General features: G+C 34.8%; 1 pseudogene; it reads right to left on the reverse strand.

Annotated features, from left to right (window-relative positions):
- Positions 1-13806: 13806 nt before the first annotated feature.
- Positions 13807-13903, reverse strand: LOC122216774 (annotated as a pseudogene).
- Positions 13904-15193: the final 1290 nt, after the last annotated feature.

Consider the following 15193-nt stretch of genomic DNA (forward strand, 5'->3'; position numbering starts at 1 on the left):
ACACCCACAAATACACAGATGCTAACTTGTAAGTATTCTGTTTTTATCTGTGGGGATGGAGGTTGGATAAGAAAAAGAGTACATTTTTATTTCTTGGGCTGTTTCGTCTTCAATTTGCACATGTAAAGTTCATCACAGTTTTCTTTCCCTTTGCTGTTGCTGCTGCTTTCTTCCTTCTCCCCTCCCTCCCGCCTTCCCTCTCTGGCTGTCAAGTAAATATCCAACTTAGGGTTTATTCTCCTATCACTACCATGATCAAAGAAAAGAAAAAAAAAAAAAACCTTGAAAACCTAAATATTTCTAGTTGTTTGAAAGGGGTCTTTTTGTTGTCAGAAAATACATAACCTCTTCAAGGAATATGAAGTGGATACAGAAACCAGGTAAAAATGATAGTTTCTTTTGAAAAATATGAAACCATAGATAAACTGATTTAAGAAAAAAAACCAACTTTGTCACTCTTTAATTTGCAAATTTACCTGCAGAGCAAAGAACTTAGTCTAAGTTCTCTCCACCAAATGCTGAACATGGCAAAGAATAAGACAAAAGAAGTGTGTAAAGCATATTGTCTAAATTTTGAAAACAACCTTGCAGTTAAAAAAAAAATGAAAATGGGGAGATGAAGATACTGTTTTTAAGTTTTCCTGGATACTGGTGGGGCAAGAGAAAGGAAAACAAGGAGAATGCTTTCTTAAGCCAGATTTTATTGTTTAAGAAGAAGAAAAAGATGTGTGAAAATGATTCCAGTTTAACCTAAGGGTACATGTCTTGAAGGCAAGAACAGTGCTACCTATTCCTTTTCCTGTTTGGCTTCAGCCCTTTGGTTGGAATGTCTTCCATAGCTTTGCTCTTATTGTTTTAATCTTTGTTTTGTTCATTTCAGTGAGTTTTGCAAAGAATCTGCCCTCTGTGGGGCTAAGGGGTATGGGGAGGGATCAGTATGGTCATCTATGAGGACAAAGTGTCAACCAGGCAAGTGTGTAGAGTAGTATTTTAAAATACTAAAAGAAGGAAAGGCGAAGTTACATGAATTGTTTGCAGTTGTCAGTTAATTGACTTGGCAAGATCAGTATTGCTACAATTTAACATGATGTTACTTTCACAGACTTTTACAGGTCTTTCCTGAACATGAAACATTTGGGCTAGGTCTTCATCCTCACCTGCACTGGAATTGCCTATTCATTTTTTTAAATTAGTGACACACAAAGAAGCATTTACATGTGTACTTGTGATTGCTGGAATCCTGAAAACTGCAGTTTGGCTTTTAAATTCTGGTTTAATTCAAATAGTATTGTTTACTTGTATTCGCTTAAATAAAAAATAGAAAATCTTTCATTTCAAACTTTTCTCAGCGACAACAAGGTAAGTAAAAATATTTGTGTTAGGGCATCTATGGATTTAAAAAGTCTGTTGTGAACCATTATGTTTTATTTTTCAAGTTCAAACATGTCTCAGAAATGAAACCTAGTGTCATAATGTTCATGTGATTAGTTACCTACTTGAAAAAGTGTTTAATAAGATTTTTTTCCAGATAATTATTTACTCTTTGTTCACGCTGTATACTTCACCTTGTGTAGTTTGTTATAGAACCACAGGATAGCAGTTCACATCTAGTTGTTGCTTATTTTGTTTTTCAACTGTATTTGTTCCTACTACGGGTTCATTTACATATGGAAGGCTCCCATTTTTAAATAAAAAAACCCACTTTATCCTGTCTGGAGGCTCTCTGCTGAGAGTTACTTTCTGGCTGCTGGGGAACTTGATGCCCTGAATATTACTCCTTCACTAGAAGTCAGTAGTTGTGGGGTAAAAAAAATCCATAATCTTTAACATTTTTCTTTCTCAATTATTTGTGTCTCATTTTAGAAATTATGATTCTGAAAGTAGATGTAGTCTGGAGGATGTATATGTACATTCATATACAGACAGATTAAAACAGTCCAATTGATACTCCATTAAAACTTTTCATCAAATTCACTTCATCCGATTATTGTCTGCCTAAGTTATGTATGGAAATTTATACTCGGTAGATTCTTAAATACTATTGACTAAATTGGATTTCACAGGAAATGTATTTTTAAGGATTTTTTTTGGGGGGGGTGGATTTTTCTTTCCTTAAAAACAATGCTGGCACACAGGGCAGCGGCGGGGGGTGGGGGGTGGGAAGCAAATACCACCAAAGGGAATACAGTGAAAAGAGAGGGCCCTCCCATTGCTCTGCTCTAGCCTCTCACTTTCTCTTTTCAGATGCATTGTTACCTGTTTCTCCTGGGGTAGTCTGTACAATTTGAAGCATACGACCATTTTACACACTAGAGGTAGCATGTTCTGTATGGTTTGGTACCTTGTCTTTTTCATAGTTTAGGTTTTTGTAATTTTACAAATCCCATTTAACACTGGCAACTTGATAAATGGGTTGTGGCAGAGAGAGAAAATTTTCTGGACAAAAAGTTTAAGATCTCTTGGCTTCTTCACAAAAATGTGGCATTTGTTGAAAATCTCTGATGTGTCCATTACCCTTAGGGCCAAAGATATTTGGGAAAAAAAAATCTGAAGTAGAAGCCTTTTCCAAATTTGGGATTTGCTCTTGTCAGATAGAAGCTCAGAGAAAGGGGCCTGCGAGCTGTTGAGAAACCGTCTGATATATCCAGCCAGTACTTAAAGGGAAATGTGTTTTTTCTAGGTTGTTGCTCTTCTGTCTAGCAAGTAGATTTCTAATGTGTCCCAAATTTCCTTATAAAGACAGACTGTGTTTGAAAATGTAACTTTTGCTTGACATTCAAGAAGATAAGTGACTTTTAGAAATGAGACACTTGCATTTGTGATTAGTTTAAAATAATCGTGAAATAATTTGGTTAATAGGATGCCTATTTTGTGGAGGTAACTTTAAAATGCCATCCTTGCAGTTGGGAAGGAATAAAGAAACATGTCAGGATAGTACTTTGTAGCAAAATTTGAGGTTATAAAGAGGAAACAAAACAGATAAAACATAAAAGTTTTTAAAAATTATTTTAACATTTTTTTTCTGAGGTACCTGACTGGCTCAGTCGGTGAAGCATAGGACTCTTGATCTCAGGGTTGTAAGTTAGAGCCCCACAGTGGGTGTAGAGATTACTTAAAAATAAAATCTTGAAAAGTGCTGATTTCATCAATTTCTGAAATTTAGTCCTCATTTCTTTTTAATCATAAAAATCTTTTGTTTTAAATGTTCATTTCAATTATTTTCAATCTTTTATGATAACTTTACACTTGGATTTATGCAACTTTGTTGCTTCTCTCCCCCTTTCCCAACGGGGTACCACAGAGGTAGGATTTTGCAGTACCTGTGTGCCTGCCTGCCATGCTTCCCTCTCCGAACCCTCAGCCCATCTCTCCACAGTACACAGAAATGCAGCTTGGGAGCTCGACACTAGGGCTGAGGAGAAATGGTAACCTCTCTCTGGGAGAACAAGAGGAAGAAACTAGAGAACTTGACACCCCTCACCTCATCCCTACAGTCACCCTTTCATATTTGCTTCACCAAATGCAAACTCTGCAATTAAAAATACCTTGAGTTACTCTTTGAGATTCAGATTTTTTAAAAATTTTTTTTTAACATTTATTTATTTTTGAGACAGAGAGAGACAGAGCATGAACGGGGGAGGGGCAGAGAGAGAGGGAGACACAGAATCCGAAGAGGCTCCAGGCTCTGAGCCATAAGCCCAGAGCCCGATGTGGGGCTCAAACTCACGGACCGCAAGATCGTGACCTGAGCTGAAGTCGGATGCTTAACCGGCTGAGCCACCCAGGCGCCCCGAGATTCAGATATTTTAGATTGAAGATAGTTTTCTGACCAATGAATATATTTTAAATTAAGATGGTTATTAATACAATGTGAGAATGAACAGTAGGTGTTAAAGATATTGCTTTTGAAATAATCATAATAAGGAGGTCCGGTTAAATGATTCCTAAAAAGCAAAAACTAGAAGCCTCCCTTCCTGGGGTCAAGATGTACAACAAGGTTTTATAGTAACAGAGAATAACATTAGGCTACCTAGGGATGTAAATACATGAAAATTGACTAGTATGTCATAACTCTCTTACCCTAGGATTTTGAGCTTGAGCTAGAAATTTGAATTTTTGTGTGTTTAAAAAAATATTTTAGAGTAAGTAATAAAATACTAGATCAGGGAAACAATGCCAATATTGAAATATATTTTTTATTTCTGAAAAACAAGCTTACTTAGAATGTATCTTGCTTACATAGAATGTTTAAGACCTTTTAGAATATAATAGCATTTCCATTGAACAATACCTTTGACATATTTTCACATGTTTTGGAATGTCATTAAATAGCTTTTTTTATAGGAAAAAAAGAATCCTTTGAATTTTAGGCAAAACCACATTTCTATTTATTATTTTGTAGGAGGAGCTAGTCATTATAAAGATTTAACCCTATCTCTACACATACCCCATTAGTGAATATATATATCTGTTTTAAAAATATGCACTTTTATAACTTTTCTCTCATATGCTCTCAGTTCTTCCATATCTAAGGAACTCAGTGAATTTAATGTAAAATCTCTTACAGCAAATTCCATTAAATGTGTATGTCACCTTACATTTATAAATTGAATTGTAATTATAAAGGAAGATATCAGTCTTTACACTTAAGTCAGGTAATTAGGTTATTTGCTGCCATCACTTGAAGGAGAAATTCCAATTTTTGATATTTTAATAAATGGTTTATCTGTTGCATTTATTAATAGAGTTTTACAAAATACATTTTAGAAAAAGTAACTATGACAGTAATATAATTTGAGAATAATCTGCCCAAGTTTGTCCTGTGTCCTGCTAATGATGAGCTATTTGACAGATAGTTGTATGTATCTGCATTCTAGGCTAGTGTTTGCTTCATAAATCAGTATGAATTTGGGTAGATTTTAAACAACTTAATTATTGGTTCAGTAATTTGCTTTTAAAATATATATAAATAATTTCATTAATCTACTTTATCCAAACATTGAATGCCATAAAGAGAACTGAGTGATAAAGTTTGTGAAGTAAACGAATAATGGAATCTGACTCTTCAGTAAACCTAGTATTTGTTAAGTTCTGGAAAATGAAGTACAGCACTAAATTTAAAATGTAGTTTGATTTACCACACAGGGAATGACAACAGGTAAGACTGCAAAGGTCATTCAGACTGGTTCAAACAGAACTAGAAATAATAGAAGTTTTACAAAAGTGCTACAAGCTACAAACTGTTGGAATTCGGTGAAAAATGCCAAATAAGAATTGCTTGAGAAAATCAGTACCAGTTTGAATCAAAGCAACTTACTGATATATGGTATAATATATAATTATCTAATAGAAGAAATAGATTACTCAAAATCTCTTCCAAAATAAAAAGCATATATATCCAAAAAAAAAAAAAAAAAGTTTAAAAAACAGAACTAACTTGGGGCACCTGGGTGGCTCAGTTGGTTGAGTGTCCAACTTCTGCTCAGGTCATCTCACAATTCACGAGTTGGAGCCCTGTGTCGGGCTCTGTGCTGACAGCTCAGAGCCTGGACCCTGCTTCACATTCTGTCTCCCTCTCTGCCCCTCCCCCGCTCAAGCTCTGTCTCTCTCTTTCTCTCAAAAATGAATAAACGTTAAAAAATAATTTAAAAAAAACCCTAACTTAACCATAAGAATAAATGGCAAACTTCAATGGCTGAAAGATTTTTAAAAATTACACAGTATAAAGAAAGGAAGTTTAAAATTGAGCTTATAATCGTTTAAAGTTCACTTTTTAATGGCATAAATAAATCTTGAACTGTGAAGCGTATGTTAAGGCTGAATGTTGTGCATAGCACAACACATTGTGTTTATGCCCTGTTATAAAATATTCTGAAAGATCTGAATAAAACTTTCACATATGACATTTTATTTTTCTGTAAGTTCTCTGGTATGTGCAGTGATTTTTTCTATAGTTAATTCTCTTAAATGTAATATTTCTTTAGAATAATTGGTGTAGTACATATATGATTGAGCTGCCATTGTGGACATAATTGATGGCAGACTGCCTTGATGCAGCTCTTATGAACAATTTACGGAGATTAAAAGGGTGATGGAAATGGTGGCTTAGGAATTGCTTTCTAAAGACACTGGAGGATCGAAAAGAAACCTGGGGTTTCCAATGCCCTCTGAAATCATTTTCACATAAAACCCTGGTTTAGTAGGTATAAGTGTGGTATAAGTGTTCTGCTCATGAAAAATAATATTTATGTGGGAAAAAGAGATTATTTGGTCATGGATCTTAAATGAACAAATTGGAGTGTCTATTCTATACCAATTTCAAAAGGGGGAAACAGAATATTCTGTATATTCGGCATTCCATGTGGGGTTGCCTTTCGCTTCTTGGCAATTAATGAATATATGTAAATACAAAAATCAAACACTTTTCATAGTCAAAGTCTAATCATGAATAGTCCTTAGCTTTCTTCCACATATAAATTGCCATATTTCTATGTGTTCAAGGAGTAAGTGGTAGCTCTCTTACATAGATATTTTGACATAGAGACTGAGGAATTAATTATATGATGCAAAAGAGAAAAGCTTAATTATACATTTATTCTTCCTCTACATTGATTCATAAAGGATATGAGGCAGTTTATAAATAAATAGATTTATGTACTTTTAACATTTAGTGAGAATCTGAACTTCATAAATAAAGATCCTATAAGAGAAGGAAGTTAAGATCTAGGTGAAAAAAAACAACTATATAGGCCATGAAGCCTACTATGTTCCTACAGTTGAACTTCCCACTTGTCTCTAAGCTTCCTAACAGCCAATTTAAAAAGCCTGTTTCCACTCTTTTTATTTTTAGGGAAAAAAAACCCTGTTTCCTCTAACACTTCACTTAGAAATTCCTCATGGGGTGGGGGGTTCACATAGGGAGCATAAAGTACTTAATAGTTCCGTAACAGATAGAGTTATTATTCCCTAAGGTTAGCTCATTATGGTGGCCATGCCTAAAAATTTGAGCCCGCAACACCAATCAGTTTAATTAAGGTAACTCTGAAGGGTGGGAGCAAAATAATATGGTCCAGATATGCAGCCTTCTGATATTCCAGAAACGAATTCCATACTTTCCAAAGAAGACCTCCTAAAAGCCACCACAGTGTTCAACAGTTTGGTATTAGAAAGTTCTTACACTGAGGCTAAGTTACTGTGATTTATACAAATTGAACCTACTTCAGTCTTCTCATGCCAAATTCTGTCTAGCCTTTTTCTGTAAAGCCCTCTAAATATAAGAAGGTATATTATTATGATATTATCTTATGTTTTCTTCTTTTCATACAAAAATAACCCCCAGAACAAAAATATCTGGAATGGACATGCACAACTGAATTAGCCAATAATTTGTCAAGTGATTACTATATGTTGAAGAGTATCCTGAGTGCTTTAGAAAATTGGGAAGAGAGTCCCTCTGATACCAGAGAGCAGAAACTTATTCGTGGCATATGTATCTAGATCTTGAAACAGTACTTTTAAATTATATGTGCATTATGTATTTATTATTTTAAGTTATATGTACACATGTGTATGTTTATGTACATGTGAATATATATGTGTGTTTATGGATGGCTGTGTGTATGAAAATACATGTCAAGTTCTAAACAATTGACTTACTAATGAACTTTATTTAGAGTATAGCCCATTTGTAGGGTGGGGATAAGGCTAATATATTAAAACTCACTAACATTTATTAATCTTTTGCCAGTGTGCTAGGCACGTTTAGGTGTTTATTTCATGTAACAGTTACAATAGAAGAGAACTTAAAGTGTGATTGACATTGGCAGTGAATTCAAATGAAAAAATATTTTGAAAAGGAGTGGGGAAAGATATCAAAGAAAATTGTTTATACTGCTTTCCAGCATCTCTACAAGGTTGATGGATCAGAATTTATGCAATATTTGAGTAGCTATTGTTAATGAGACTATTCTTACATTGTTAGACTATTTTGATGGCTATCTAGAGAAGTTTACAAACTTACTATTCAACTTGATGTTTGTTTTGTATACATTTTCTCTATAAAGAGAGCAGAAAGTTTGGAAGCTTTAAGTGACTATAAGTAGGGTTTGTAATAGAGCAGTGATAAAAGGTGTTTCTTTCCTATACTGACTACAGAATAAAGTAATTTCCTTAGAAAAATTAGCAGTATAATTTCTCAGATTATAGTGAATTGTAAATATTTAATTTGCGAATTACAGGCATTAATTATTGATATCAGCTTAGTATTAAAATTATTAAAGGAACAAATAGAAGCTTGCTGCCAGACAAACTGAAAATAATATGTATGTACATAGAGCAATTCTGTCCAATAGAGATGCAATGTGAGCCACATACATAATTTTAAACTTTCTAATAGCTACATTAAATAAAGTAAAAATAAACAGGTGAGGTTAAATAAAAGTACATCTTATTTAACCCAGCATATACAAATGTCCTTTCAATAACCAACATAAAAATTACTGAGTTTTTAGTCACTAAATCTTTGTAATTTTACACTATGGAATGTATATACATATTTCTTTATGTGTCTAGACCTTATATTCATACTTTAAAATGATATAATGGTTATTATCACATATATATTCATTTCCTTTCTTCATTCAATTATATTTTATTTCACTTTCCACATCAGTACCTATACGTATGTTCCTTGTCAGTACAAATATATGTTTTTATGGCATTGCACATAGATGTTAATTCCTTCTAATGATCATATCATATTCTGTGATACGGTTTTACTATACATTTCATCAGCCCCTGTTAATGAGTTTAGCCTCTTCTCGCCTCTCCTCTCTCTGTTCCCTCTCTTCCTCCTCTCTTCTCTCCCCACCCCTTTCTATTACAAACAGTGCTGCAGTGAACACACATGCAGATCTTTGTGTACCGGTACAAATATTTCTGCAGGCTATATTTCTAGAAGTGAAATTGGATCAGAGGTAAGTTTATTGTATAATTGACTTACTAATGAACTTTTTAGAATATAGCCCATTTATAAGGTGGGGATAAAGCTAATAATACACCTACCATTTTGGCAGGTGTTGTAATTGCCCACCTGGCTGGCTCAGTCAGTTAAGTGTCCAACTTAGGCTCAGGTCACGATCTCATCGTTCATGGGTTCGAGCCCCACATCAGGCTCTGTGCTGACCGCTCAGAGCCTGGAGCCTGCTTCAGATTCGGATTCTGTGTCTCCGTCTCTCTCTGCCCCTCCCCTGCTTAGTGCTCTGACTGTCTCTCTCTCAAAAGTAAACATTAAAAAAGTTTTTTTTTTTTTTTTAAGAAAAGAAATTACCCTTCAAAAAGTCATCTCAGTTTACCTATCAGCAGTGTATGGTGTACTTACTCCTTTCTCCCTGCATCTCTCACCAGCACTAGATAATCATTAATTTTTTTTTTTACCAATCTAGTTTTACATACATAATTTAGTATCTCTTTATTGTTATTTTTACTAAAGTACTACAGTTTATTTAAAAAACAAGAAAATTTGCCAAGAAATATATAAAGTGTGAAGGGGAAAGTCCCCTGAAATACATCCAGGGATACCCACTCTTAAATAAGTATTCGAGCTTAAAATTTTAGCTTACAACTCTAATATATTTGCATTTTTCTCCTTGTTGTGTTTCTTTGAGGGGGTATATGGCATAATACAAAATGATTATGCTTTAGAATTAGATTTCAGTTGAATCCTACTGTAATCCAAACTGTAAAATTTGGTTGCAAACTTTACTTGACCATTCCGAACTCAATTTTCTCATGTGTAAAAATGTGAAGGTTAACTTAAATGTGTTTAAGTAATAGATGGAATCACCTCTCAGTTCCATAAAATATTCACCTTATTGCTTTCTTTTGCTCTGCTTTCTTTCTGAGAACAAGAAAAGGACATATTTCCTAAAATACTATGTTTTATTGCAGCAGTTAGAAACCCACAATATGTCAAAGAAGATAACTGAGAAGTAACATTAGTATAGAAATGGATTTGGACGTGTGGAAAGATTTATTCCTTTGAGGACTGAGTGTTACCATCCTCCAGCACCTCCCCTTCACTTATTAATCTCTTCTTTTCCATGACGTCCTACAGCCAAAGTGTTGAATAATATTATCTTCTCTTTTGGGAAAACATGAATCTTCAGGCACAAAAGAAATACCTTTCTGTTCCAGAAAATTATCTGGATAATCCTGGAATCAACCAAACTGAAAAGTTTCTTATGCAGATAATTTCCCTTTGGGTAGTTCTATGTCAAGGTGGAAACATCTGGAAGGTTATGTCTAAAAAACCCTCGATGGGAACTCTCCAGTACAACAAATGGTATACTACTAAAGGATACCTCTGTAACTAGAACAATATTTTGCAAGTAACTTTATTCCAGTATTGTTTGGCTGCTAAACTAACAACTACAGAATCTTTGTCTGGAGACGGAATGGCTTTTAGCCCTTTTCCACACATACATGAATATGTGCTTTATCCACTCAGTCCCTTATCCAATAAACATTTGAGAATTGCCCACAACATGCTAAGCTATAGATAACAAAGAAGAAGACAGGACAGGTTCTGTGCTCAATGAAGTCCTGTGGTAGGAGCAGGGAAGGGTGAAGGAGAGAGAGTGATAAGTGAGCAACATTTACAATTTATTTTTTATTTTAAAGTGCTTTGGTAGTTATGCATAAGGGGCTATGAAATTACAAAGGAGGAGCCACTAACTCAGTCTGAGGAGAGGAAAAGGGTTGTGGAAAATCAAGGAAGATTACCTGGCTGAAGTGATATATGGGATGAACTTTATAGATCAGTGAGTTAGAAGGTAGAAATGGTATTCCAGGAAGAAGAGCATGTTTGAAGAGGCATTTTAAGTCAATGAACATTTAGTGAATGTCTGCCACGTCACCACATGTGAAGCCATCTCCATTATCCACCATTAGCAGTTGTAGACCTGTCAACTTAGTTAAAAAAAAAAATACATAGCCCCATGTAGAAATTCATTCCACTAATTTGCATTTAAACCCATATTGTATTATTCACAACTATTTTTGGATTCAGATTATAGGAACCTACCTTGAAGTAGCTTATGTGAAGAGGGGGATTTATTTGAATGATACTGGAGTTAGTTTCATAGGCCAGAGAAGGATAGGCATGCAGCTGGGTGTCAGAAATGGAACCAGAAACTTAAATGTCACTAGCACACTCATTTCCCGATATCTTTCTGCATGTTGGTGGTGTTTCTCCTACTGTAGATCAGTTTCCTCTATGTGGCAAGAAATGGCCAGTAACAGTTCTGGGCCTCCTGTTCTGTGGTTCCTTTCTCAGAGTCATTTCTACTTTAATTCTAATGTTGGCTTAGAGTGCTTGTCCACTTTGGCCACAATTCTAATAGGCAGCTACCACAAGAACTATCAGGTTCAAAATATGTGTGTGTTTGAGAGGAGGATAGAGAACAGCTCCCAACTGGAGGAAGGGGCATAATAGGCAAAACAAAACCTGGCCACCAAAACTTTATGTCGAATCCAACAGATTTTATCCAGTACCTTTTTTTCGACTTCTGTGCTACGGCTGATGCTACTGACTATCGTCACTTTGGGAGAAACTTCCTTAGTTTCTGGTACTGCTTCCCCTTTGACCTCATGCTCATTCTGTGATTCCTATACTGACTCTATCTCCTCTTCACACCCCTCACAACTAAAAAACTGTTCAAACCCAGTCCTTGATATTCTGATTAGCAGATCTCAAACTTTGATGGGTGGATTCTCAAGCTGGTTGCTGCCACCACTTTTTCTGAATAGTCAGCAGGGAGAAGAAGAGTACAGTAGCTCTGCACTTCTCTTCCAGTTTACCAGACATCTTACCACCAGCTCAAATCTCTGTTCATCTTATGGGTAAAGGGAAGTAAAAAGCCAGTCTTTTAAAGAAGGACTGGATTCCCCAGCTTTACATTCAGAAAATACATTGTTCTTATAGCACTAGCAATATCTCTCTGTAGATGACTATTTCCTAACCATCCTACTTCCAGAATACATCTTGGGATGTAGTCAGCCAGTCTTATTATCCTGTGGATATTCCAAGGATAGTCCTGCCTCCTAACAACCCACATAACCATTCACACATCATGGCCCAGCTTAAATTCTCTCTTCCATAAAGACCTTATGGCCACTCCAGCCCTCTTGATCTCTGTACTGATGCCCTACCCCAACTTACAGTTCCTAGTGCACAATTAGATTTATCAATTACATTTATTGTCTTTGTTGTTATTTTGTCATTGTTGGAGAATATTATGTGGAAAGAGCTGGATTCTTTTTTAAAAAATTAGATATATTTGACACAAAACATTGTATTAGTTTTGGGTATACAACATAATGATTTGATATATGTATATATTGTGAAATGATTACCACAATAAGTTTACTTAACCTACACCACTGCACATAGTTACACATTTTTTTGTGATGAGAACATTTAATCTCATCTTAATCAACTCTCAAATATATAATACAGTATTGTTAACTATAGTCACTATTCTGTAAATTACACCCCCAGGACTTATGTATCTTATAACTGGACCTTTGACCACCCGTGTTTATTCCCTCATGCCCCCCACCCTTGGCAACCACCAATCTGTTCTCTGTATCTATGAGTTTGGCTTTTGTTTGTTTGTTTTAGACTTCATGTGTGAGATCATGCAGTATTTCACTTAGCATAATGCCCTCAAAATCCATCCATGTTGTTGCAAATGGTGGTATTTCCTTATTTGTTATGGCTGAATAAAATTCTATTGTATATATACATGTTTATATATGGAAATATATATATTTATATATTATAATATATATATACATATATATGTGTGTATATATATATATATATATATATATATATATATATAAAATTTTCTTTATCCATTCATCTGTTAATGGGCACTTAGGTTGTTCCCATGTCTTGACTATTGTAAATAATGGGGCAGTGAACATGCAAAACTAATTATCTTTTCAAGATAGTGATTTTATTTCCTTTGGATAAATACCCAGAAGTAGAATTGCTGGATCATATAATAATTATATTTTTAATTTTCTGAAGAACCTCATACTATTTTCCATAGTGGCTGCACCATTTGCATTTCCTCCAACAGTGCACAAGGCTTCCCTTTTCTCCATGTCCTTGCCAGCACTTGTTATTTCTTATCTTTTGATAATAGCCATTCTAACAGGTGTGAGGTGATATCTCAGTGTGGTTTAATTTGCATTTTCCTGATGATGTTGAGCACCTTTTCATGCAACTTATACACAAAGGATTAATATTGCCACTATAAAAGTGCCTTCAAACAAGTAAGTCAATAGAGAATGGATAATTTACAAAATAAATAACACAAATGACTAATAACCACCTGAAAAGGTGCTCATTCCCCAGTAGTATTTAGAAACCTCCAAATTAAAAAGGCCATGAAAAGCCACTTCTCTCTCCCAGAAAGATTTACATTCTATCTAGAATTTGGAGAATTCCAAATAGGACCACAAAGGCACATTATTGATGAGAATATATTGGACAAGGACACACACACACACACACACACACTCACACACATATTCTGTCCTTATGGTAGCATAATTTGTAGTATTATAAATAATATGAATTCCCATCAACAGGAAAATGCCAGGTAGTCACTGAAAAGAGTGGGGGAGGGCAGCATTCAGCTGCATTCATAGCCATGAACAGATATCCGTGATTTTGCGAGTTGCAAAACCATACACTATAATCCAATTTTGTTAAAAAAAAAAAGATGGAAAGAAAGAAAATAATAAAAAAAGAATCATGTATTTAAATATACACTTAAACTGATAAGAACAGATACTACACTTGATCTTAGCCAAAAGGCCGAGAAGCGATTTTAAATATACACTTAAAACTTCATCAGTCTGTTTATATGCCTGAAACATTATTTGGAAGGAGGCACACTGAACAGTTACACAGAATTACTCCTAGGGAGCAGAAGTAGAGAAATAAAGTAAGGAATTTTCACTTTTAAACATGGCTGCAATTTTTTTTAATGTTTATTTATTTTTGTGAGAGAGAGAGAGAGAGCGTAAGAAGGGGACAGGCAGAGAAAGAGGGAGACACAGAAACCTAAACAGGCTCCAAACTCTGAGCTGTCAGCACAGAGCCCGACTCTGAGTTTAAATCCATGAATCGCGAGATCATGACCTGAGCCGAAGTCGGATGCTTAACCGACTGAGCCACCCAGGCACCCCAACTTGGCTCTAATTGTTAAGATTACCTGTTTTTAATATATTAATCTTCTTTCTCCAATTAGTTAACTCTTTGGTTCCAGATAATATCATCTCTTCCTCGTAGCACTTACCACAGTGCTGATTATATAAACTTGACTCCACTCTTTCTTGCTTACATGTTTCTGATTAGTAGTGTGCTGTATTTTTTATCCCTACTCCTCTATAATAACCTTAGCCCTATTCCCTTCTGGCTGTTTGTCTTTGGTTTTCTACAGTTTTCTGTTTGTCTTTGGTTTTCTACAGTTTGAATATTATATGACTAGGTGTAGATTTTTTTCAGTATTTATCTTACTTGGTGTTCCTTCAGCTTCCTGGATCTTTAGTTTGTGTCTGCCATTAATTTTGGAACATTCTTGGCCATTATTATTTCAAGTATTTCTTCTACTGTGTTCTCTTATGTCTTCTCCCTTTGGTATTCCAATTATGTGTATGTTGTATATTTTTAAATTGTCCAACAATTCTTAGATACTTTTGTCTTTTTCATTCTTTTTTTTTCTTTTTATATTTCAGTTTGGGAAGTTTCTATTGACACTTCTTCAAGCCCACTGAGTGGTTTTGATTTCTAGTATTTCCTTTTGATTCTTAGAGTTTCCATCTTTATGCTTCTCTTACCCTTGCATTCTCGTTTATTGTGCATTTTTCTCCCTTAGATCTCTTAACATATTTATCACAGTTATTCTAAAGTCCCTGTCTGATAAAAAATCTGTGCCGTGTCTGAGTTTGATTCTGATGCTCATTTTGTTTCTTCAGACTGTGCTTCTTCTTGCCTTTTAACATGGCTTTTAGTTTTTTTGTTGTTGAAAGTCAAACATTATGTGTTAGGCAATAGTAATTGTTAAATAGGCTTTTAGTGTAAGATGTTAATGTTAATCTGGCTAAGATTTGGGCT

This window comes from Panthera leo, chromosome A3 (assembly GCF_018350215.1).
Source record: "Panthera leo isolate Ple1 chromosome A3, P.leo_Ple1_pat1.1, whole genome shotgun sequence".
NCBI lineage: Eukaryota > Metazoa > Chordata > Mammalia > Carnivora > Felidae > Panthera > Panthera leo.